This window comes from Miniopterus schreibersii (assembly GCF_964146895.1).
Source record: "Miniopterus schreibersii genome assembly, chromosome: 3".
Lineage (NCBI taxonomy): Eukaryota > Metazoa > Chordata > Mammalia > Chiroptera > Miniopteridae > Miniopterus > Miniopterus schreibersii.
In genome coordinates, this window is record NC_138103.1 from 32,993,190 (window position 1) to 33,015,767 (window position 22,578).

General features: G+C 41.5%; 1 protein-coding gene across 1 annotated transcript in view; it reads right to left on the reverse strand.

Annotated features, from left to right (window-relative positions):
- Nucleotides 1–11,393, reverse strand: part of MEGF10 (multiple EGF like domains 10) — a 155,520-nt gene extending 144,127 nt beyond the window's left edge. Inside the window, exon 1 of the mRNA XM_081131156.1 lies at nt 10,912–11,393. The gene's annotated coding sequence lies outside the window, so the exon portion shown is untranslated. The remainder of the gene's footprint in view (nt 1–10,911) is intronic.
- Nucleotides 11,394–22,578: the final 11,185 nt, after the last annotated feature.

Below are 22,578 nucleotides of genomic sequence, written 5' to 3' on the forward strand. Positions count from 1 at the left end.
AAGAACACTTACTGAGCATTGACCATATGTCAGATAGTGTTCTAAGTCTTTTTCATTTATTATCACAATTACTCTTCATAACAACTCTATTAGGGAGCTACCATAATCATCCCCACATAACTGATACAGAAACTAGAAGTCTAGAGTAACAGCAAACCAGGATTCAAATTCATGGAGTCAGGTTCTAGAACCCACACTCTAAATCATTTCATTATCGGCCCTGGCCGTTTTGCTCAGTGGTTGCAGCATCAGCCTCCAGACTGAAGGGTTCTGGGTTTGATTCCAGCATGTACCTTGGTTGCAGGTTCAATCCCCAGCCCCTGTCGGGGGTGTGCAGGAGGCTACCCATGGATGTGTCTCTTACATCGATGTTTCTCTCTCTTTCTTTCTCTCTCTCTCTCCCCCCTTTCCACTCTCTGAAAAGCAATGGAAAAAAATATCCTTGGTTGAGGATTTAAAAAAAAGTTTAAAAAAATTCTTCACTATTTTAACATTCTTTGATGTCATAATGATAACTAATATTCATCGAGTGCTCATTATGTGCTTACCACTATGCTAAATGTAACACTCTTTAAAGTTCACACTGTAATCATTTCATAGGTGATGAAAAGAGGCTTACAGAGCTCAGGTCTCCTGCTGAAGCTTTAAGGGACAGAGATGGGGTCCCGACCCAGGTTGTCACATTTTATATGGTAAATGACAAAGCAGGAGTAGACTCAGACCATCAAAATCTTGTCTCAACTCACTACTTTGATGACGTGTTTTCATATGAATCAACAGTTAACCTTTAAGTCCAACACCCAAAGGAAACATACAGAATGGATGCCCACACCTTGAACAGATGTGTTATCACCATTTCAAAGCCAAGCTTTCCAAATTCCCCTTCAGAAAAAAAAAAAAAAGCTCCTATTTTCTTCATTTGAGTCTATCAGCTCCATATTATAACAGCAAGCTGGGATGTTCTGTAAGTACAATGATCCACACTGATGATGACGGGTGTCCTCCAGATAGAAAAGGGACCACAGGCTGCTCTCTTGCCATAAGCATCGTTTTGCTTATAGGGCTGGTCCAGCTTCACAGGTACTGCTCCTGGGGCTCACTGTGGAGCTCAGCAAGTGATGGCAGAAATAAGTGAGAGAGATGAGCCAAAGACCTCATATCACTCTGGTCCCAGTTAGAAAAATAAGAGAAAAAAAGTAAAAGCATTCCAATATTAGACTTCAGGAGAGATGTCATCTAAAATTTCAGAAAAATATCTATAATCCATAAAGTCTTTTTCTGATTGTTTTGGACAGATCACAATGGACAGAAGGAGAGAAGAGTGCAGAAATGAGATTTGGTAGTTGATTGACTTGGAAGAGTGGTTCTGTTTTAGATTCTACAGAGTGGGGCTCTGCTAACACTGTTGATCTCTTAGGCACTAAATTCGCTGTCTAAAAAAGTAAAACAATCAACTGTGATAATGTTGGTCCACACTTTTTGACATAAAGCTCTTCCAGCTATGAAAGGAAGGACGAACTTGTGGATATTTAAAGCTCCAGGCCCTCCCAGCCTCACCAGGCCCCAAATTATGTGACAGTTGGGTTTCCCAGAATTTCTAATTTTCCTCACTGCTAGAGCTTTTTTTTTTTTTTTTAATGTTCCATCAACTTCAGAAAGAGGAAGTGAGAGAGAGAGAGAAACATCAATGATGAGAGAGTCATTGATCGGCTGCCTCCTGCACGCCCCCTGACTGGGGATCCAGCCCGCAACCCGGGCATGTGCCCTGACCGGGATTCGAACCCAAATCTCCTGGATCCTATGTCGACGCTCAACCACTGAGCCACACCGGCTGGGTGAGAGCTTTAATTCTACATTAAACATGACATCTTAAATTTTTTAAACTTTTCATTGAAGTATAAAATACATACCAAAAAAAGAACAGAAATAAAAATTAAACAGCGCGATACATTTTCACAACATGAGCACACCCACATAACCAGCACCCAGATGAAATAAAACAGTGTTAGCATCCCAGAAACCTCTGGGGGAGGGCCTTCACTCTGACACAAGACTAAGTTCCAGCAAAGATTTTATGCCTAAAAAGCATTAGTATTAAATGTCCTACTTGGGAATAAAAGACAACACATCAGTTCCCTATTTTTTCCAGGAGAGCACAGTCTTCGTCCCTCACAGGGCTGAGGAGAGAGCCTCTCTAAAACACAGGAATAGAGCCCAATGAATAGGCTTAATGAAAATGAACCGAAAATTAACTAATCTGGAGCGTGTTTAATACAATCCCTTTGCCACCTGCGAAGAACAGTCTCCTCTCTCCCTTCGCCACTTCTAAAGCATCCATGTCATTGGTAAAACCAAATATCCACTCCATAAAGTGTAAACAAACAGCAAGGGAAGAGGGGAATGGAAACATAATGAAGAAAATAAAGCCACTTGCCTCTCTGCAATCCACTTGCTTCTCAGTCTTTAATGGATTTACAATGATAGTCTATAATCAAGGTGCAACGACAGACTTAATTACGCGAAGCTCTCAGTGACCTCAAGCAAATCACATGTTGCCTTCTCCTGGGTACAAAAAGCCTAATACTGCCAATCAGAAAACCTCTTATCTCAGAGACAAAAGGATTCCTAGGGCAATGAGCACCAGCTGCCTGCACCCTGTAGATGGGCTTTCTACAACCCATTACATCCAGAAAAGGCTCTCTCCACTCTGCATCACTCAAGGCTGTACCCTGCCTAAATTTTTTTTTTTGAAAGCCACTTACAAATATTCACAGGAACTAGGGACTAAGTTTCCCTTTGAAAGAAACCCAGAGGCAAAGGCTGAATGAATGACATACTTTTTTATAAAGGGACTAATCAGGCTAAAAGAACAATCCTGTGCAAGAAGTCTGCGACCTTCACTGAGGCTATGACCTTGGAGTTGAATCTTCTTCTGACACAAAGAATGTAGCTAATTGTCGGGCTCCGGATTAGATCTTTACAGGAAGTGTGCAACCCTTTCCCTCCAGGGCTGGAATCCAGTTTGGAGGATGGGTGAGGAGTGGTGTCTAAATGACATCTGGGGAGTACCCCAACCTCACAACTGTCCAGATAGATCAATCACTTTCGAATAGGTTTAACTGTATTTCAATCTCAAAAGAAATTGTCAGCATCAAAATTGATATCTGAATCTAGATTCCAAAGGAAATTATTAATACATCACACATATATAATGACTATACCCAGAACAAAGAACCATTCTCTGAGGTCACGGGCCTTGAGTTAGGTGGACTTTCAGAGCCAATACTTGCCTTTGGTGAACCTGGAGAAAAGAGGCTGAGAAATGTGCCTTTGCCTATCAGGGACAGAGAAAGATCTTTCTTATTTTTAAAATCAATAATAAAACTCTGCCATAAGGTAAGTCGGCAGCCGCAGTAGGAAACAATTCTTCCTTGGCCAAAGATCAACTGGGAGTTCTCATAGACTTGTGTTCCCTTAACGCCGTGTCTCATGCTCCCAAACCAGCAGATTAATGATGCTTCCACAGAATTAATTTTTTCCTTCCCAAATCCTACCTCTGACCCATTGCTGCAAGTAGTTTAACTGTGAAAGGCCTTGACCTCCTTTCTTTGTCTCTCTGATTCAAGTGTGTCTGTTTCCTTGGGGCTACCACACTCAGTTGGATGGCTGGCCGGAGCAGAAGGGAGCATCAGCCAACCCCGAACAATGGGCCCCTTTCTCCGGCTGTCACATGAACAGCGTTGTGTTACAGCCATTGTCCCTCCAAGCAGAGACCGAGAGGCACGGGTTCTCACAGACCAGCCTATTCTCTGTGACCCACTCTGACCAAGTCACTAAAATATTTAAAAAGAGAAAAAAGAAATGTTGTGCCTTCTAAATGGAGCAATATAGCCCTAACAAGGGTTATGGTGCATCCATGGACCAGCTGCTCAGAATACCTTGTCAAAAACACACACACCCCTGGGCCCCACTGCACCACCCCTGGATCCAAACCATTAGAGGAGAGCCAGTATCTGCCCGCGACTCTCAGGTCTCTAAAGTTTGAAAACATAGACCAAAGAGAGGCCTCAAGCTTTCCTAGCCTCACCAATGGGCTGATTTTACACTTCTATCTGTTCAAGGGGTATACAGGAGATGGGGGGAGTTCTGAAAGGGCAAATACGTTATGCCATGGTAATCAAGTCTTACTGTGGGGAGAACACCTGGGGAGAAGTGAGAGGATGAGGGCATCAAGGAATGTGGGGAATGAGACAGGAAATTAAATAATGACAATGATAAGATAACAGTGGGGGTCAGGTCACGAAGAGGGAGGTGGAGGTGCAGGGAAAGGAGAGTGCTGGAGCAACCTGGCAGAGGCTGGAGCCATCGGAAAAGGGTGGCTGGTGAGAACGTCCTTCAGAAATGGAAGTTCCCAGTGATGGGATGGGCCAAGAGCTTTTTAAAAACTAGCATGTTTAATATTTAGTTTTAAGAGGCGAGCTTCCTCCATAGTCCCAAGCCTTAAAAGTCAGCCACTCAGAGCCACATGTTTGGTGATATTTTATGAAGTAAAGGAGATGTGAAGTGATATCCAGGGTGGGGTAGACCACTTTGTGCTCAAAGAGATAGTACAGTAATATGTCAAGATCATCTTTAAATTAAACTCCTTAAGGGAAAATATGAATTAAGAACTAGATGGTGCCACACAGACAACAGCGTGGTGATTGCAGGGTGGAGGTGGAGGAGGGTATGGGGGATAAATGGTGATGAAAAAATAATAATAACAATAAAATAATAAAAACAAAAACAGAACTAGATGGTGCTGGCAGAAACATGAGCCTTGTCTCCACCCCCACACCCAAGAAGCCCCATAGTGGCTGAAAGAAAAAGTTTTCTCATTTTGCACCTTTGCATGGAATGGGGGCTCAGTTTTTGCTTGAACTTCCATAGGGTGGCCCACACCACATCTGGTCCATATAGTCAAATAATAGCAGTGTAATATGAGGGGCTCCTTTAATGCCCACGGAGCTGTGGGAACAGGCAGAGTCCAGTCCCACAGCCCCATGAGTGGCTGTCATAAAATGATTTTCAAACGTTAACTCACCCCTCCTGTGGGATGATTTAATCACTACTGCTTGAAGATGTCTTGCAAATTCCTGCTGCCATATGTTTGCCGAGCTCACTCCCCTATATAAAATACCCCCATCTACTCAAATCCTCTGTCCTTCAGGGCCCCATGCTTTCAGGAAATCTCCGAGCACGTGGAGCCCTCTCTCTAGAACGAGCTCTCGGAACTCCCCACTTGGTCTTTATTACACCCAGCCTTACACAGTCAGGTGTATTTTCTTTATTTTTTTTTAAAGATAGGTATCTTGGTAATTCCACATAGTATTTATCCTTATGCCCTGTACACCTAATGAACAACTGTTGGAGCAAAAATAAAACTCAAACCAATCACTTTTTGAAAGAACATCTTGTCATGGATTCCTTATCCATAAATAAATAAGTAAATAAAGTACTCTTCTGAAGATATCTATGAAGACAGATATTTAATAATTTTCATTTTGATTATAGAAATAATCTCCTGGGTCTAAAACAAAGATTTCCTATTTCTATTTTGTTCTGTGAGGAACAAGTGAAATTTGTGTGTTTTGATTTTCGGTTTGCCATCAAAAGTTATTTTTTAAAAAAGACGAGCACGATTCTTTACTAGAAGGTATTTAAAAGATCCCTTCTGGAAATGGTCACCTGTGGCGAGGTTTTAGAACTAACCAGATCTGTGCAGCAAATCCAGGTCAGCCAGGATGTTAATGACAAGGCACTTAGTCACTCTACGATGGGGCCTCCTTGCTCGCAAAGATGAGATGTCTTTAACAGATGCTAATATCCTGCACATGTACCTACCAAGATGAGCCTTTCCATACTGAAATACTGTTTTCTTTGTCTTAGAAAGGGGGAAGGGTGCAATTTATTGCCTTCTGAGTAGGAAATTGAGGTGGTTGAAATGCTTCACATAGTTTCTTTATCTGGGAGTATAAATCACTCGAAATGAAGCAGTAGAGGAAATCACTAGAAATGAACCTCGATAATAACAGGATATATTATCACATTCACACTTTTCAGACTGACTAATGGCGCAGAGTATGCATTATCAAGTAATATCCACATGACGACTTGCAATTTTACAAATAAAGTTGAGTAAAGTAAAATAACAATAGTTTGTATCTTATTTTCATCCTCACAGTGTGAGAAATCCCCTTAAGAGCTTTAAATGAATCCTCTGCAATAATTATTTTTTTAAAATAGTTAGAATGATCCCAATGAAAAATAATATTAAATTGGGAAGAGAAGAGAGAGATGAGAAATGCAAAATCTTGGGAAATTCAGATAGAGAGAATGAATGAATGAAAACATTGGGAGACTAGGTAAGAAACTTACAAAAGTACAGCCAGATGCAAGATTAAATTAAAGTTTCAAAAGTTCATTTTGGAAACAGAATTGAACACGAAGATAAATTAACAGAACCCCATGAATCTTGGTTAATTCTTACAACTAAGCTAGTTTTTAGAATGAAATACTGGATATGTATCCTTGAGAAACTGGGATCACAGGCAGTTAATTTTGCTTTGTCTGAAGTCCAAACAAGCTGGACATTTGTACTACACCCATTAATGCTGTTACCTTCCTGCCCTATGTCATTGTAACTCTCATACATCAGCCAGTGAATGAACTTTCTGGATGTTGTTTATTTTTTGGTGGAGCTTCCCATGAGCTAAAAGTTACATTTTGCAGCATCACCATCTGTGTCATTGCCCTGCAATTTTTTGTTGTTGTTGTTCATTTGTTCAAATGTTATTGCATATTGCCATTATTACCAAAAACGAGGGGAAAATTAAAAAATTTTTAAATAAAAAAATTAATAGTAATTATAGGAAATTCTTGTCTCGTCAACTTAATATAAGTTAGATAAAGATGGAAGTTATCAGTCATGCCAAAAATGGGAAATCTTTAGTCAGAATCAGACATTTATTGAATTTGAACAGGTCAGTAGTTATTCAGATAAAATAATCAAAATTATAGAGTGTGGGGGAAAAAATTAAAGGGGTAAAAACACTGAATGTTGTGTCTATATGGTAAGATATAATTAGAAATTTTATAATACATTTGGCCCTCTAGGCCAGCATACCTTATAACATGCAGGCTTTTGCACAATCTTTGGATCAATTTCTAGAAATGCACCCTGCACTAAAGTGGGAAAAACAGTACTGAACAAGTCACATGTTTTCGATCAAACACAAAAACAAATACAAAGGTAGTTATAAACTGAAAAGCACGGGGCAAAAGCTGTTTATCTTTATTGGCATTGGCACTTTCATTTGAGTGCCCTGACACTGTCATTCACAACTAACACCATCCCAAAGGTGTGATAAACTCATACTCCTGCCATAGAGTTAAACACGTAACGTTAATTCAGTGGCATCTGGTGTTTCAGGAGTCTTTTTAGGATATTCTGTCTTGTCCTTTTTCTGCCCCAGGTTACTCACTTTGTAGACTATGTCTAGCCAAATTGTAAATTCTTGACTGGCTGCTCCACCACCCTTAGTCTGTACACAGTGACTGTCCCAAATACTTGGTGTGCTGAGAAAATGTCAACTAGTGTTCATTCATTTGTTCTTCCCTTACATCTTTTAGACATTTATTATGTAACTACTATGTGCCAGCAGCCATTCGGATAAAGGCTTCGAATAAGAAATGATCATCAGAGGCATCTCCAGACAGCCAACACAGTTGATTCAATATGATAGAGGATATTAAAGCTATCCACAAAGTAGAACGGGGCCCATATGAGACATCCCTAAGTTTATGTGAATTAGAAAGCATTTCAGAGGGGAGGTCTTATCTGAACTTATCTTGAAGGATAAATGGGTAGTAAACCATTGATTGGACTGAAGAGGAGCAAAGACATTTGTGACAGAGGAACGGCATACACAGCTAGGTCAGGGACGAGTGAAAGCAGTCAACGTATTCTCCAAGAAAGAGTAAAAAGATCAAGATCAGTGGGGCTTAGACACTTGGGGAACAGGGAAGCAGAGAAGTAACCAGAGAAGATAGTGCCAACCTGGCCGCATGTATCATGTCAGAGAGGTTAGTCTTTATGGTTTAAGTCAGTGTTTCTCCAAGAGTGATTTGAGGTCACCTCCACCAGATTCACTAAGGTATATGCTAAATGCAGATTTCTGGCCCTTACATCTGGGGTACCGCCCTGGAATCTGCATTTTCAATAAGCACCTGGGTGACATTAATGCTCACCACCTGGGGAGCTGCCATAGGTTTTTAACCAAGGGAATGACATGATCAGGTTTGTACTTGAGAAATATGCTATTAGACCAAGGAGACAATCATGAGGAAGGTAAAATCACTGCTGCTAAATAAGCATGTGACTTAGGTTTGTACTAGAATCATCTGGGGAACTTTTGTAACACTGCAGACTTTTCACATTTCACCCAAGCCTTACTGCATCTGAACCAAGGCGGAGGGGGCTAGGATTCACATTAGGTTGAATGATATGAAATTGCCATTTTATGTAGGTCAAATGGTCAAACTTTGGCAATTTCTCACAATTCAATCTAATATTTTTAACAAGCCTCCTCCATGCTTGATATACACCAAAGTCTGAGAATAGCTGATGAAATACAAGTGGAGCTAAATGCTTTCCCTTTTTTTATTAATTATTAGTGTCATCACTCACTTTGATTGACATGCAATAATAGAAGGGACATACTTTTGGACCCAAAACAAATGTGAAAAACAAAGAGGTTTAAAAACAACCATCACTGAAGTAAGGCCACTAATTTAAGAATTTTAGAGCCAGAAGGAATACTAGGTTATCTAGCTTTCCTCTCACCTCTCCACAGAAGTTTACATTTGTTGAAGCTGATGGGAGAAGTACCCTGCTAGAGGTTATGTTGAATATTTTGTTCAATTCTTCAATGACACATGCTTTTCATTTTAGCAGGTATTGAAATAAATGTAGCTAAAAAGTATTTGGGACTTAATTTATAGGAGACTAGTATCACAGGAAGCCCTAAAATGCCTGAAATGGGGTGTGTGGGGCTAAATTAAATACTCGCCCATCTCCATTTATAAAATAAAACTAATGAACTCAAATAACATAGAACCTAGAGCAGTGCTTGACATGTAAGAGATGCTTCATAAATAATTACTGAATAAATGATTGGCCTCTTAAAAATAGGTTAAAGGAAGTATATTAATGCAAGGAGTTTCTAAGGCAGTGTAGTTTACTGATTGTAAATTAAGTGTAGATTTCCCACCTGCCAGCCTTGTCCCAATAACCCTTTGGCATCCAACCACAACCCCTCCTCTACAATCCCAGTCCTTCCACAAGCACTTTCTTTCCTCTGAAGGGGCCCCGACAGAAAGCAATGGGAAGACCATGTCTAAGCTGAGTTTGACAACACGTCATGTCCCAGGTGGGAGCAAAGGCCACATGAGTGCCGCCCTCAAAGGCCATCCAAAGAGAAATAATAGCTACACATTGATAGCTAATAAAAGCAATATTATCCTAATACAGCAATAGTTACCAATATTAGCTTAATAATAGTCATAGCTGATACTTACTTGCTTATGATCTGCCAAGCTTGTTAACACACCACCTGCAATAACTCATTTAATCCTTTTAACCACCCTCGTGTGTAAGCACTGTTATTATCATTCTGATTTTATAGATGAGATTAGAGAGGTTAAGTAACCCCCCAAATCACACAACTGGAAAGTGCAGAACTGAGAGATGACTCCAGACTACCTGATCCCACAGCTTATCAGCTACTCAACTCTTTGACCTCAGAGCGGCAAAGCAAAAACTGCGCTGCAAGCTGACCCCTTGGAGCAGTCCATTTCTGGAGAACATCACCTGGCCCCAGTCTTTTCATCTATAAGGAATGAAGCGTCTTTAGTTGAGAAGACCCTACACAAAATGAGACCCAGGATATAAAGAGGGGCAAGGAGAACCATGAAGGAATGTCACTCTCCTCTGCTTTGGGGACCTAAGAACTTTTGGACTAATCAAATCTAATCAAATCTCTAACTTTAACTTTCCCCTAAAGAGTGTGGGTCCTCACCAAAGATATCATTCATTATACTTCATTTACTCAGTGACATCATTCTTACTTCCAGAAAAGAAAAAAAAATTCCCTAAACCAGGGGTGAAAGTCCTAGATCAAAGGAATTTAAAAGACCAACATGAGATAGATCTATCTTTGTATGGTAACTATGGCTTTAAGAATCCCCCCCACGCACATGCCCCCCCCCCAACATTCCTTGAGGAGCCAGGCATTCATACAAGGAAGAGACCCCTCTGGGGTCACCCAGCCTGTGATCCTGACCCCCCACGGGACGCTGAGAACGCTGGAAGAGGAACTATCCCAAGTCTATTGGCACCCTCTGAATATCAAGTACAGGAGAAAAAAACGTTTAGAAAACAAGTCCAAGATCCCAAAGGAGAGGTAAAGCTAATCTCAAAGAAAGGGTCCTGCTGGAATTATTTGTCATTCTCAGTCTGATTGCCCCCAAACCTCTCTACACCCAGCTATGACACCGGTCACCATAGAACAAACAGACAGTGCAAAAAACAAGGGCAGAAATTATGCAAAGTAAAATGCACAATGGGGGTGTTTCCCCATGAAAAAGACTCCAAGAAGTTCCTAAAAGCCCCAAGGAACAAGATCAAATGCAAACAATAACAACAACCCTTGAGACATAAACAGCCCAGACCGGGCCCATGTCGCCCCCCCTCACACTGCCCGGGGGTACCCTGGCGAAGGAAAATGTGCGCCCCCCCCCCCCCAATAACACACCATCCAGCCTCCAGCCAAGGTCCAGCGGCTGCCAGAATTGAGTTGGCCCAACTCTTACCCAGGTCCAGAGATCCTGAGAGTCGCAACGCAACCTCTTCCCCGGGCTTTCACCGAACGCCAGCCGAGGAACAAAATCTGTCCCGCACGGAGCGCTTGGCCCCCCACGCGTCCCAGGCGCGGGGAGACTCGGGAGTCCCGGTTCAGGTTCAAAGGTGGAGACGCGGGAAAGGGGGCCGCTCTCAGCACGCTCCCAGGTCCGCCGTTTTGCGCGCCGCGGAAAGTGCTCGCTGCAAACTTGTGACAGGTTTTCCCCGTGTGGCCGAGATGCTGGAGGAGGGGAGTAACCCGAGCCGGGCGGGGATGCGAGCAGTTGCCGCGGCCGCAGCTGCTACCGCCCGCGGTGACCGCCGGAGGGGGCGTCGTTTGGCGCCGCGCGCCGTCCCCTCTGCAGCCCGCAGGATCCGCGGGCCCGACTTGCGCTCCCGGGTCGCGGGTCGCCCCGGCTAGAGCGGCTTCCACCGCCCGAGACCGACCCAGCCCGTGGCCCGCTCACGAAGTTGGCAAACCCTGGGGTCACCGCAGCGGGTGGCAAAGGGAGCGCGGGTCTGCGTCCCGACCCACGCTCAGCTGAGCGCCCCCGGGTCAAAGCCCGGGAGGTGTTCTGCGCCCTGCAGGAGGATTTTAAGGACTGGGGACAGCACCCGAGCGACCAGCTGGCTGGACTGCAGGTCCCCAGCAGTGCCAACCAGGGAGTGCAAATGGGAGGCGAAGGGATGGGTGACCTAGAGGTACTCGAATGTGGGTGGCGGCGACAAAGTGGTGGGGAAGGTGGGGCGAGGAGTTGGGGGGATGGGTAGGACGGAGGGAGCCCGCTTTACGAAGGCGGGGCCGAAAGAGAACTCCCCGGACCCGCAAGAAAATCCCCGCGGGGCCTCGCGGAGATTTCTTGGGGAATGGCTCCCTCTGCCGACTGGTCAAGGAGGTCCAGGGAGACCCGAGGATCAAAAGTGAAAAGCAAAGTCTTCTCTCCATCTGCGTACAGGGCAGGACGTGAATTCCGGAATCTACTCCTCCGACTGTCCACCTTTCTCTTACTCACGGAACAATTTCTCCGGACGACCCAAGTAGATACAAACTTCTAATTGCTGGAAAGTTTGTTATGTTCAGCTGAGTTGTAACCTCCCCCATCTTCCAAAAAAAAAAAAAAGAAAAATCTGTGCTCCAAGCCCACCCCAAATGATCCCCTCCTACCAGGTTTCTCTTCCATACATTAATAGGAACTCTTTCTCTTTATAGGGACCGCAAATGCACACGCGTCCCCAGTCAGTAACTGCACCTGGCCAATAGTCCACACTAAAAATCATACTTCTCCTTGGTCACCCCTGGAAACAATCAGGGGAAGACTGTTTTTGTTTGTTTTTTACCAGGCATCGTTGCCTCCTTTTCTGGTTAATGGTACCTGCATTTTTCTTTGGGGACCCACCCCTGCCACACTTAGTGAAGTCTGGATGGGCAGGTCAGTCAGGATTCTCCGGCTTTTTCCTGCCCCAGACCTAAACTAGTGCCCTCAGACCTTCTCTGCTAGGAATCCAAACTTTGATCAGAGTGTCCCCAAAACAAATATATCTAGAGCTGATTGATCCTTATGACAGTGCTCTAGAGGCTGGCCATTGCCCTGGCTGGTGTGGCTCATGGTAGGAGCTCCTTCCTTACATCCAAATATCACGTGTTCGATTCCTGGTCAGGGCACATACCTAAATTGCAGGTTGGACACCCCCTCCCATCCCCCTTCATGGTGGTCAGGAGCCTTGGAGGCAACCAGTCCAGGTAACCAATCTATGTTTCTCTCTCTCTCCCTCCCCCTCTATCTAAAAATGTTGTCCAAGTTTTGGTTGTTTAGGCCAGGAGCATAAGTCCAGTCTAGTTACTCCTTGATGGCCACAAAAGGAAGGTGTTTTCCTTTGATTTTTCAGGAGTTACTTTTTGAACAAGTTCCTTCACATTTTTGGTATGTTTTCATTTATTTTTATTGAGTCGGATAGACTTGGTTTTGGTTGCTGTCATTCAAAGAGCTCTGGACAACACACCGAAATGAACACATGAAGCATTTCAGGTAAAGCCTGAACAACCTGGATTACAGTGAGACTTTTCTTACCTTTATTCTAAATACTATACACACTATTCATATAATGTGAGATTAAATGGGCTTTTTTGTTGGTAACTATACTGTTCGGTTAACATAGACTTTATAATCTACTAAAACTCCAATTATTTTTCACATTTGCTCTTAAACCTGACTTTTAAAAAAATATTATTTATACAGTTAGTTGGGACTTTCATAAAAATCTTACAAGACTGTTCACTTCACCCCATGAAATTCCATTTTTCTGTATGTGGTCCCTTTTAGAACTTATTGAGATCCTAATGGAGTTAATTCTAGTCCTAGCAGATTAGTTAGCTAGTTCAGAATCAAGATATGTGAAATTTTACCAGCAAGCCACTATGCTTTTGAGCAAATGTGGAAGCAGGTGAAAGTCAAAGGCATATTCTAACAAAGACTTTATTTTTCATCTATATTTGTTTGCATCCTGTAGTGAGGTCATTCAACCACTTGTGAATATAACTCTATTACATTCAGCCTGTTTCCTTCATCTGAGCCACAGGATTTCACGGGATTTTTTGTTTCAATTACCTTATCTACCCAGATACATTCTCATGTCTTCAGTTTACCTCTCTGGTAATATTTCCAATAAAGGAAGTCAAGTCAGCCTCATAGTTCTATCTCTTAGCAAAGAAGTTGGCATTTTATACCCATGACTCCCTCTCTGTAGTGCTCTCAGTGATGTCTGTAAATCTACAATTTAAAAGCTTGCTTATTTACAGTAATAATTAGAGCTCACAGAATTTACCTCCTGTGGCTGATGGACGGGCCTCCCGATGGAATCTGTGACATGGTTAGGAGGTGCCACATCGGTTGCTGTTTTCCTTTCCACTCGCTGCCCCTCCGTCATGTGGCTCACAGCTTAGTGCTCTGGGTGAGGCAAGAGAGAAATGGATCTCTCTCATGGCATCTGGCACAGCTCAGGAAAACAGCCGCTCATGCCATTCTCTTACTTTTCCCAGAGAGGAATCACAGGTGGAAAAGGGTTATCTCGGCACTGAACTGTGCCACCTTGAGGGAGGAGTAACATGCATAAAGTTAAAGCGTTCCTCTTACCTTCTCCAGTTCTTCGCTCCGTGGTATGGTGGAGCTTTTCCACTGGGCTCCTGGGCTTCCCGAGGGCTTTCTCGTCTGTGGGTGATTGTGTAAGTCAGTGATCTCCAGGGGCTCTTGGACTGCTCTCAGAGGGACTGCATTGGTTCATGGGCCACTTTAGGGTTCAAAGCATGACCAAGGTGTTTATACCTATAACCTGACTCATGGGTGGGAAAGACTCCCCCTGGATCCTTTGGCCATCTTGTGCTGGATCCCACAGCTCCCACAAAGTCACTTTTTTGTTCATGGATTGATGCCAAATTACTGTTGTTGGAGGGGGGGATGTGCCGAGGATGTCTTATTAGGACATTTTGGTTATGTCACTCTCTCCAAATTTTGTTTTACTGTAAAATATATTTACCACAGTAAGAAGTAAATTTTTATCAGACCAAATTCATATCTTAATATGTATATAATGAGAACAAGTTTCATGAAACAACACACTTATATGTCATGCCCTCTGATATTTTCTGTTCGAGTGCTTCTCAGCCTTCAATGTGCATGTTAAGCAGCTAGGGATTTTGTTAATATGTGATTCTGATTCAGTATCTGAGGTTCGGGGGGGCCTACATTTTAACAAACTCCTAAGTGGACATTTCTGTCTCTCAGACTGCATCTTGAGTAGCTGAGTTCTATTCTATTTCATTTTATTTAAGTGCTAAATTACTTTTATGCCTCTCGAATGTATCTGGACTATCAGTTTGTAAAAGCACTACTGGTGTATTTCCTGGAGTAAAGCTGCTTGGAGAAGCTCTTGAAGGGACAACACGCCTAGCTAGGATATTCTTGTAAAAGACTACCTGTGGAGTAGTATCCCACTTGGAAGTGGCTCAACAAGAAACAGGCCTCACCTCCCACATACCACGAACAGACCATCATAGAAGGGAAGAAATTGATATCTTCCTGACATTGCTTTTTAAAACTGTAACGTTTAACAGCATAAATAAATCTATTCCAATTTGGATTGAATAAATCTAAGCATTTTGCATATTAAGGACTCTCATAACTGTGTGGAAAAGAAAGGTGCAGAAGGTGAACAAAAGTAACCATGGCAATGATATGAGTACCTGGAAAAAAACACACACAAAACAAAAACCATTGCCTGTGGCATTATCTCCTTTTGTCCGAAATATCAATGCTTCCTGTGTCCATCAAGGTTTTTGCTTTCAAGTAACAAAAGTCAACACTTACCAACTTAATTAAAACAAAATTGGGGGAGGGTATTGAGGGATTCCAAAAGAGGTGGTAAGCTGTGGGACCAAAGTTGAAAATAAGAAGGAGCCCCTCTAGAGGACTGGGAGGGAGGAATCAAAGCCAAGGACTCAGAGCAGAAAGAGCCTGATCGCTCTGTCCCCACCGAGACTAATGAACTTGAACCGTTTCTTTCATTAGTCCTCAAATCACACACTCAAGATCAAAGTCACAGGAGAGAGCATTTGTTTGCCTGAACTTGGGTTTTGGGTTCCCTCTTGCCAGTCCTGGGACAACAGGAAGTTTTTGGCCCTTCAAACTTCCATACACAATCAGGTGCCTGATATATCACCCCCCTAAAGAGTAAAGAAAAGTGTATGTGACACAGTGTATTTACAATTCTTTCAAATTTTGGTCTAAACTGCTGCAGGAAAATAAGGCAGTAATTATTAATGGATGTAGGATCAAAGGAGCGTTTTCTGAGGTGGGAAGATGACTGTTTTTGTATCTCGTTGGTAATGACCCACTAAATGGCCAGAATGGGTGGAAAGTGGCTCACTGTCACTCTAGCACTATTCCTGAGAGTTCCTGGCCATTTTAGCCACCATCCATCACCAGAACTCTATCTTCAAAACTGAAATTATAGCCCGGCCGGACGTGGTTCAGCGGTTGAGCATCGACCTGGGATCCACGAGATTGTGGTTCGATTCCTGGTCAGGGCACGTGCCCGGGTTGTGGGCTCGATCCCCAGTTGGGGGGATGTTTCTCTCTCTCTCTCCCTCTTCCTCTCTCTGAAATCAATAAAGATATATATTTTTTAAAAACCAACAAAACTGAAATTATATACCCATTAAATAACTCCTTGTGCCCCTTTCCCCAGCCCCTGGCAACCACCATTATGGTTTCTCTCCCTGTGACTGTGACTGACTCCTCTAGGTACCTCGTGCAGGTGGAATTACACAGTACAGGGGTCCCTCGGTTTCTAATGTGATCCGTAACGGAAGACCCTTGGAGCTCTGAAACGTTCGAAAACCGAGGGATCCACAGCCCACAGCTGGGCCTCAGGGTCTTGTTCAGCTTCCGAGGAGTGTTCAAAAACCGAAGCATTTCCTTCCAGGTTTACGGCATTCATAAACCGAAATGTTCGTCCACAGAGACGTTCAAAAACCTAGGTACCACTGTATTTGTCTCTTTGGGACTGGCTTATTTCATTTAGCATAATGTCTTCAAGGTTCATCCACACTGTAGGATGTGTCAGGACTTCCTTCCTTGTCAAGGCTGAGCAATGTTGCTCCGTGTGCATATACCGTATTTTGTTAACCATTCACCTGTGGAGGGACTCTGGGTTGCTTCCACCTCTCGGATCCTGTGAGCATGGGTTTACAAATATCTCTTAGACACCCTGCTTTAATTATTTGGGATGAATACCCAAAAGTGGAAGTGCTAGATCATGTGGTAACTCTATTTCTAATTTTTCTAAGAACCTTCATACTTTTTTCCATGTGACTGAACCACTTTACATTGCTGCCAACAGTGCACAAGGGTTTTCCAATTTCTTCACATCCTGCCGACGTGTTTTCTTTTATTTATTTTTTATAGTGGCCATCTTAATAGGTGTGAATGGTATCTCATTGTAGTTTTGATTTGCATTTCCCTAATGATTAGCGATGTTGAGCATTTTTTCAAATGTTGCTGGCCATTTGTATATCTTCTTTGGAGAAATGTCAAGCTCTTGCCTATTTTTTTTTTTTAATTGGGCTGTTCTGTTTTTAAGTTGTAGGAGTTCTTTATATATCCTGCCATCCTCTTGCTCACTCCACTTCAGACACATTGGTTTCCTTTCCTTTCTTCAAACACACCAGGCATGTTTCCTCCGTGGGGCCCTTGCTGGTCCCTCCCCCTGGAATGTGTGGCTCCCTCCCTCCTCTCTTTTATGTCTAATTCAACTGTGCCCACTCAGGGCGCCTTCCTGTGGGCTATGCTAACTCATCCTTGCTGCCCCAGCAAACCTCGCCTTCAAAATGCTCTACTTTTCCTTTTTCCTTTTTAACACAGCTTTTCACCTTCTAATAGCCTATATAATTTACATACTCATTGTGTGTATTGTTTGATATCTGTCTTCCCTCCCACTAGAATATCAGCTTTACAAGGTCAGGCAGGAATCTTTGTCTATTTTGTTTACTATTATATTTCAAGCACCAAGTGGTGTTCTTATGCACAGTACTTTCTCAAAAATAGTGAACATATTTTAAATAAAAGTTTTATAACTCAGTAGAGAATTTTTTATTTCACACTTGCAAATTATCTTTTCTAAGTAGAAAATTATTTTAAGAGCAGAGGCTTCTGAACATGAATTTTTTAAATTCATTCAACATTTGCCCAAACCACAGAATTGCACAAATATGGCTCTCAGTAGATTCAGTCTTATCTCTCAGGTTAGAATAATTGTCTCACTCATGCTATAAAAGTAAAGAAAAGGAGGAGGAGATGCTGATAAAGAATTAATTAATCAAGCCTTTAACTTTTCTGAAAACCCAGGGAATTTTTAGCAGCCTGCTCTGTTATTTACCTAATGTTACTCTCTGGAATATTAATATTATAGCCTGAGATTTACAGCTTTATATGGCCCTGATGTATTCACATAGTCTTCACTTTAGGAAGTGCTCTAAGAGTCTTTCCTTACACTTCTTGTACATTCATTCACTTTGGCGCCTTCACATTCAGGAATGTAATTCACAACAAAACAATAGAAGATTATTTTACTAAAATGCATTACTTTGCAACCTTTTTGATAATGCATTAAGAGGCTAGTTCTGTTTATGTCATTCTGGGATAAACAAGGGAATTGGAGCCCTTGACAAGGCTTCTCTGTGACCCAGCCCTGCTCAGCCACTGCCAGCCACCCCGAGGGCTGGTTGACCCCTGATTGAGAAGCTCTGCTAGATTAGATGATGTCATAGGAAGTTAACTCTTGCCAACTGGTGGGTGAGACCAATCCTCTATGACAAATATGGTTTACAACTTCAAATTGCTTTCTTTACCAAATTTGCTAACAAATATTTTGTCCTACATAGTCTACTTTTTTTTTACATATGTCTTTATTGATTTCAGAGAGAGGAAGGGAGAGGGAGAGAGAGAGAAACATCAATGATGAGAGAGTCATCGATCGACTGCCTCCTGCACGCCCCTACCAGGATGGAGCCCGCAACCCGGGCATGTGCCCTGACCAGCAATCAAACGGAAATCTCCAGGATCATAAGTGAATACTCAAATGCCCGCTGGCCAGGCCTCCATAGTCTACTCTTAACAAGTTAACAATCTTTTGAATTTTTAAAATGAACATTTGAATGTTTTAGAAAAGCTCCTCACCCATTTTATTGGATTTGTCTGTTGACATTCAGCTTTAAACACTCTTCTTTCCCTTCCTTGCATTACAGAGGCTGGAAGCCTGAAAATACGTTTCTCTGACACCCTAGTCAGCAGTCCTGGATGCATTTTTTAGACTCCGTCTTACAGATCAACTCGTGTGATCCTTGAAAGGTAGCAGGAAGGGAGGCCATTTTTCTTCTTTCTTTGGCAGCAGTACAAGGCATAGCCCAGGCCTTCTATTCCAAGCGTGAGTTTCTGGAGGGGCTCTCTCTCCCCTGCCATTCCACCTGCCTTGGAGCCATAATGAACCAGGAGATAAACAGGAGTTCCCTGCATGTTCCTGACTCTGGCAGGTGGTGGTGCACCATAAAGGGAGTGGCAGTCCCTTGCCTTGCCTCCCCCAGCCCCCGTGGTGGCTCTGTAAGCACCTGAGCCCTTGTCTTCAAGCCTCTGCCTGAAACATGGACAGTGCAGTTTACGTTCTTGTCTGAGCCATGACTGAACCCTCCTCTTAGGCTATTAAGAAGATATAAGACATATAACAAACGCACAGCTCAAACTTTCATTTCATGGTAACAGATATGTTAATACACTCCAAATTTTCTTCCTATCTATTTAATAGGATGTAATACTTAGCACAGAACTTGTTTTCTCACATCTCAATAGACTAATTCTTTACATTTCCTATCAAATTACTAACAAAGATGACAGTTTCTCCCCATTTATTTTTTAGCCAAGAGTATATTAAAGAACATCAGGCTTGTAATGTTCTGCATCTCTACTACCCACACACATGACCAGAAAATGAAAGGGATGTGGATCCCTCATTTCTAGAAAAAAGAAAGAAATCAGGGGCTCTTTCTAGAAAAAAAAAAAAGGGGGGGGGGTGAATTTAGAGAAGAAAAAGATGGTATTTACTACCATCTAACTACCTAAAAATAAAAGTAATCTTTATCTGTACACTACACCAAAACAAATTCAAACAGATAAAGATTTAAGTGTTAAAAGAAGTGATCCATTAAGATATAGAAAATAATCTCAGTGATTATTTTTAAAACTCTCATTTAAGAAAATATTTTCTAAGTGTTACACCAAAGACAAAAACCATTAAGAAAAAAAAGACAGGGTTTTCAAAAATATTTTTATTTTAGAAGTTTTAAAATATATCAGGATTAGAAACAATATCACCCACCACCTAGATTTAACAGTTATTTCCATTGTGCTATAGATGCTTCATCCCTCTCTCTATTTTTATATTATTTCTAAGTAAATGAAAAATATCGAGATATTTCACTTCTAAATGCTTCAGATCTCCAAAAAGTTGAAATATATGCTTACAAAACCACAATACCTTTATCATACCTAACAAAATTGACACTAATTCCATAATACCATCTACTATCTAGTGCATTATCAAATTTCCTCATTGAAACAAACAAAAAAATTTAACTGTTTCTATTCAGACTAGTATCAAATATTACATTGGCTTGTCATCTCTCTGAACCTTTTGAAATCTAGAATAACACCTTCTTCACACACCCCCCCTTTTTTTTTGTCCATGACATTGACTTTTCTAAGAGCTCAGATCAGTTGTCTTGTAGAAAATACCACATTATGGATTAATTATTTCTTCATGGTGTTATTTAAAATGGTTTAAGATTGCTAGATTTCACTCTAAAAAAAAAAACAAAAAAAAAAAAACAAGGAAAGAATTGAGACAGACAGCCAGAGCTGCCCATTAGAACTTTCTACAATGACAGAAATGTTCTATGTCTATGCCATTCATCATGGTAGCCATTAGTCACATGGCTCTTCAGCACTCAAAGTGTAGCTAGTGCCACTGAGGAACTGAATTTAAATTTTAAGTTTAAATAGCCGTGGGTGGCTAGTGCCTACTGAATCATTTGTGTAACATGAAAATAGATATAAAGTGTCTACACCCTGCCTGTACCTACGAGGTATTTAATAAATGTTGGCCTTCCTCTCTTTCAAATACACTTCTAAAAATCATGCTATGCAATATATTATTATATAGATTCAAATGACAACGTATAGTGTGGTTAAGACCTTTTCAACAGCAGAGGAATAAAAGTCATCTGTTTACTTCAGGAACCTTATGATTAGCACCAGTTGATATAGCTATCTGGTTATACCCCTCATCCACATGGAAAAATATCTCAAAAATAGTCCAGTCATTCTGCAGTCTGTCTGCATCTTTAACATTTATATGTAAGGCTTAAGAGCTAGAATTTACATTTTCTGAAATAGTGGGCCCTGCACACTTACTTTTCTTTCAAATTGCTTATAGAGTGTGGTTAGGATTACTTAGACCAAGCCAGGATAATGAAATTCAGTACTGGGACTTGTATTCCAACAAAGAAAGAGGGTTTCTTTTCCTATGGTAGTGAAGCTGGAAAGATTCACGCTGCAGCTCCTGAGAGCCTGCCTGATAGTGACTACAACCCAGAGAAAGAACTGAGACATGCAGAGAAAGAGTTCCGCTCGGCCCTTGAATCCCACCATCCCTGCAGCACGCAATGCTGAATGAAAAAGATCATGTCTACACTTTTTAGTTTTAAAAGCCAGTAAGTTCCTTTTTTTCCCTAAGTTTATTTAAATTGTGTGTCCTTCTGTCTTTTGTATCTGAAAGAGTGCTGTCAAAATGTAAGAACCAAAAGAGCATAGAATTTGGAACTTGACAAACTAGATCTTAATATATCTCTGATCCAGTTTCCACATCTGGAGATAACGATGCCTTCTTCTTAGGCCTGTCATGAAGACTAAAGGAGATAGTATGATCTGCACATGCGGGACACTCTGAATATGCTAGTTACCTTTTTTAATTTCCCCTGGGAGCTGTATTGCTGTCATACCCTTGAGGGTTCACCACTGTTTTCCTCTTCTATTGATCATTAAAAAGTTGTCCATTAATATCCATACGTAATGTGAGGTCATCTGGACCTAAACAGAGAGAGGTAATTCCTACAATTGGCAATGGAATGTCCCCCATCTAGTTTCATAAGAGAATCAGTTTAGGGAGCAATAATATTTGTCTTTGGGTCATACAGAGCCATTGATGGCTGTGAATTTGGGTTGCTCTTCACACAATCTATTCCTTTTTGGTTTCTGGCATCAATATAATGGGGATTTAATCTTGTACAGGCTCTGGTGATGTGCTGCATTGTTTTGCCTTCTCAAATGTAACAATGTGTAGAATCTCCTCTATTGACACCAAACATTTACTTGCCTCTTATGATCACACTGGATTTAAATTACATAGCTTGATATTCAGACAGAATATAATTAGCTAATCATTTACAGGATAACATAGGCAAAAAATTGACACAGTAAAATACAGTAAGCATGTTTATACCCATCTAAACCCCTGCATTAATAAAGGTGACCAGATTATACAATTCAAATTCATTTTCAAGAAAATATTCCTGGTATAGAGGATTAGAAATATGTTTGAGTTAAATTTAGAATTCAGGAAAAGCAATCCTACAGCTTACTTTCCATTATTTTTTTTCCCTTCAACTAAGCTCTTAAGCTGAATAAATTAAAGTCTCCAAGATGTTTAAACAGTTCAGTCTCTATGGTTTATTATAAAATACAGTTGTAGAATCATTGTCAAGTTACCCCTAATGCCTGCATAGTCATAACTGGAAATCTCTGACAAAGGCATAGATGTCCTGCTTACCCATTAATTTTAGCTTCTTATCTATAATTCTTCACCTTTCCCTTGAGACTCTCTCTCCTCTCCCCAAAGTCCCTGGAGCATTACATCACATTCCTGAAACCATATTCCCGTCTGTCAGATGAAATGCCACTTTCTATTGTCTAATAGTCTAACTAAAATAATCTCTCCTGCCTTTAAGATTTTCTTTCATTCTTGTAAAAAGCTTATCA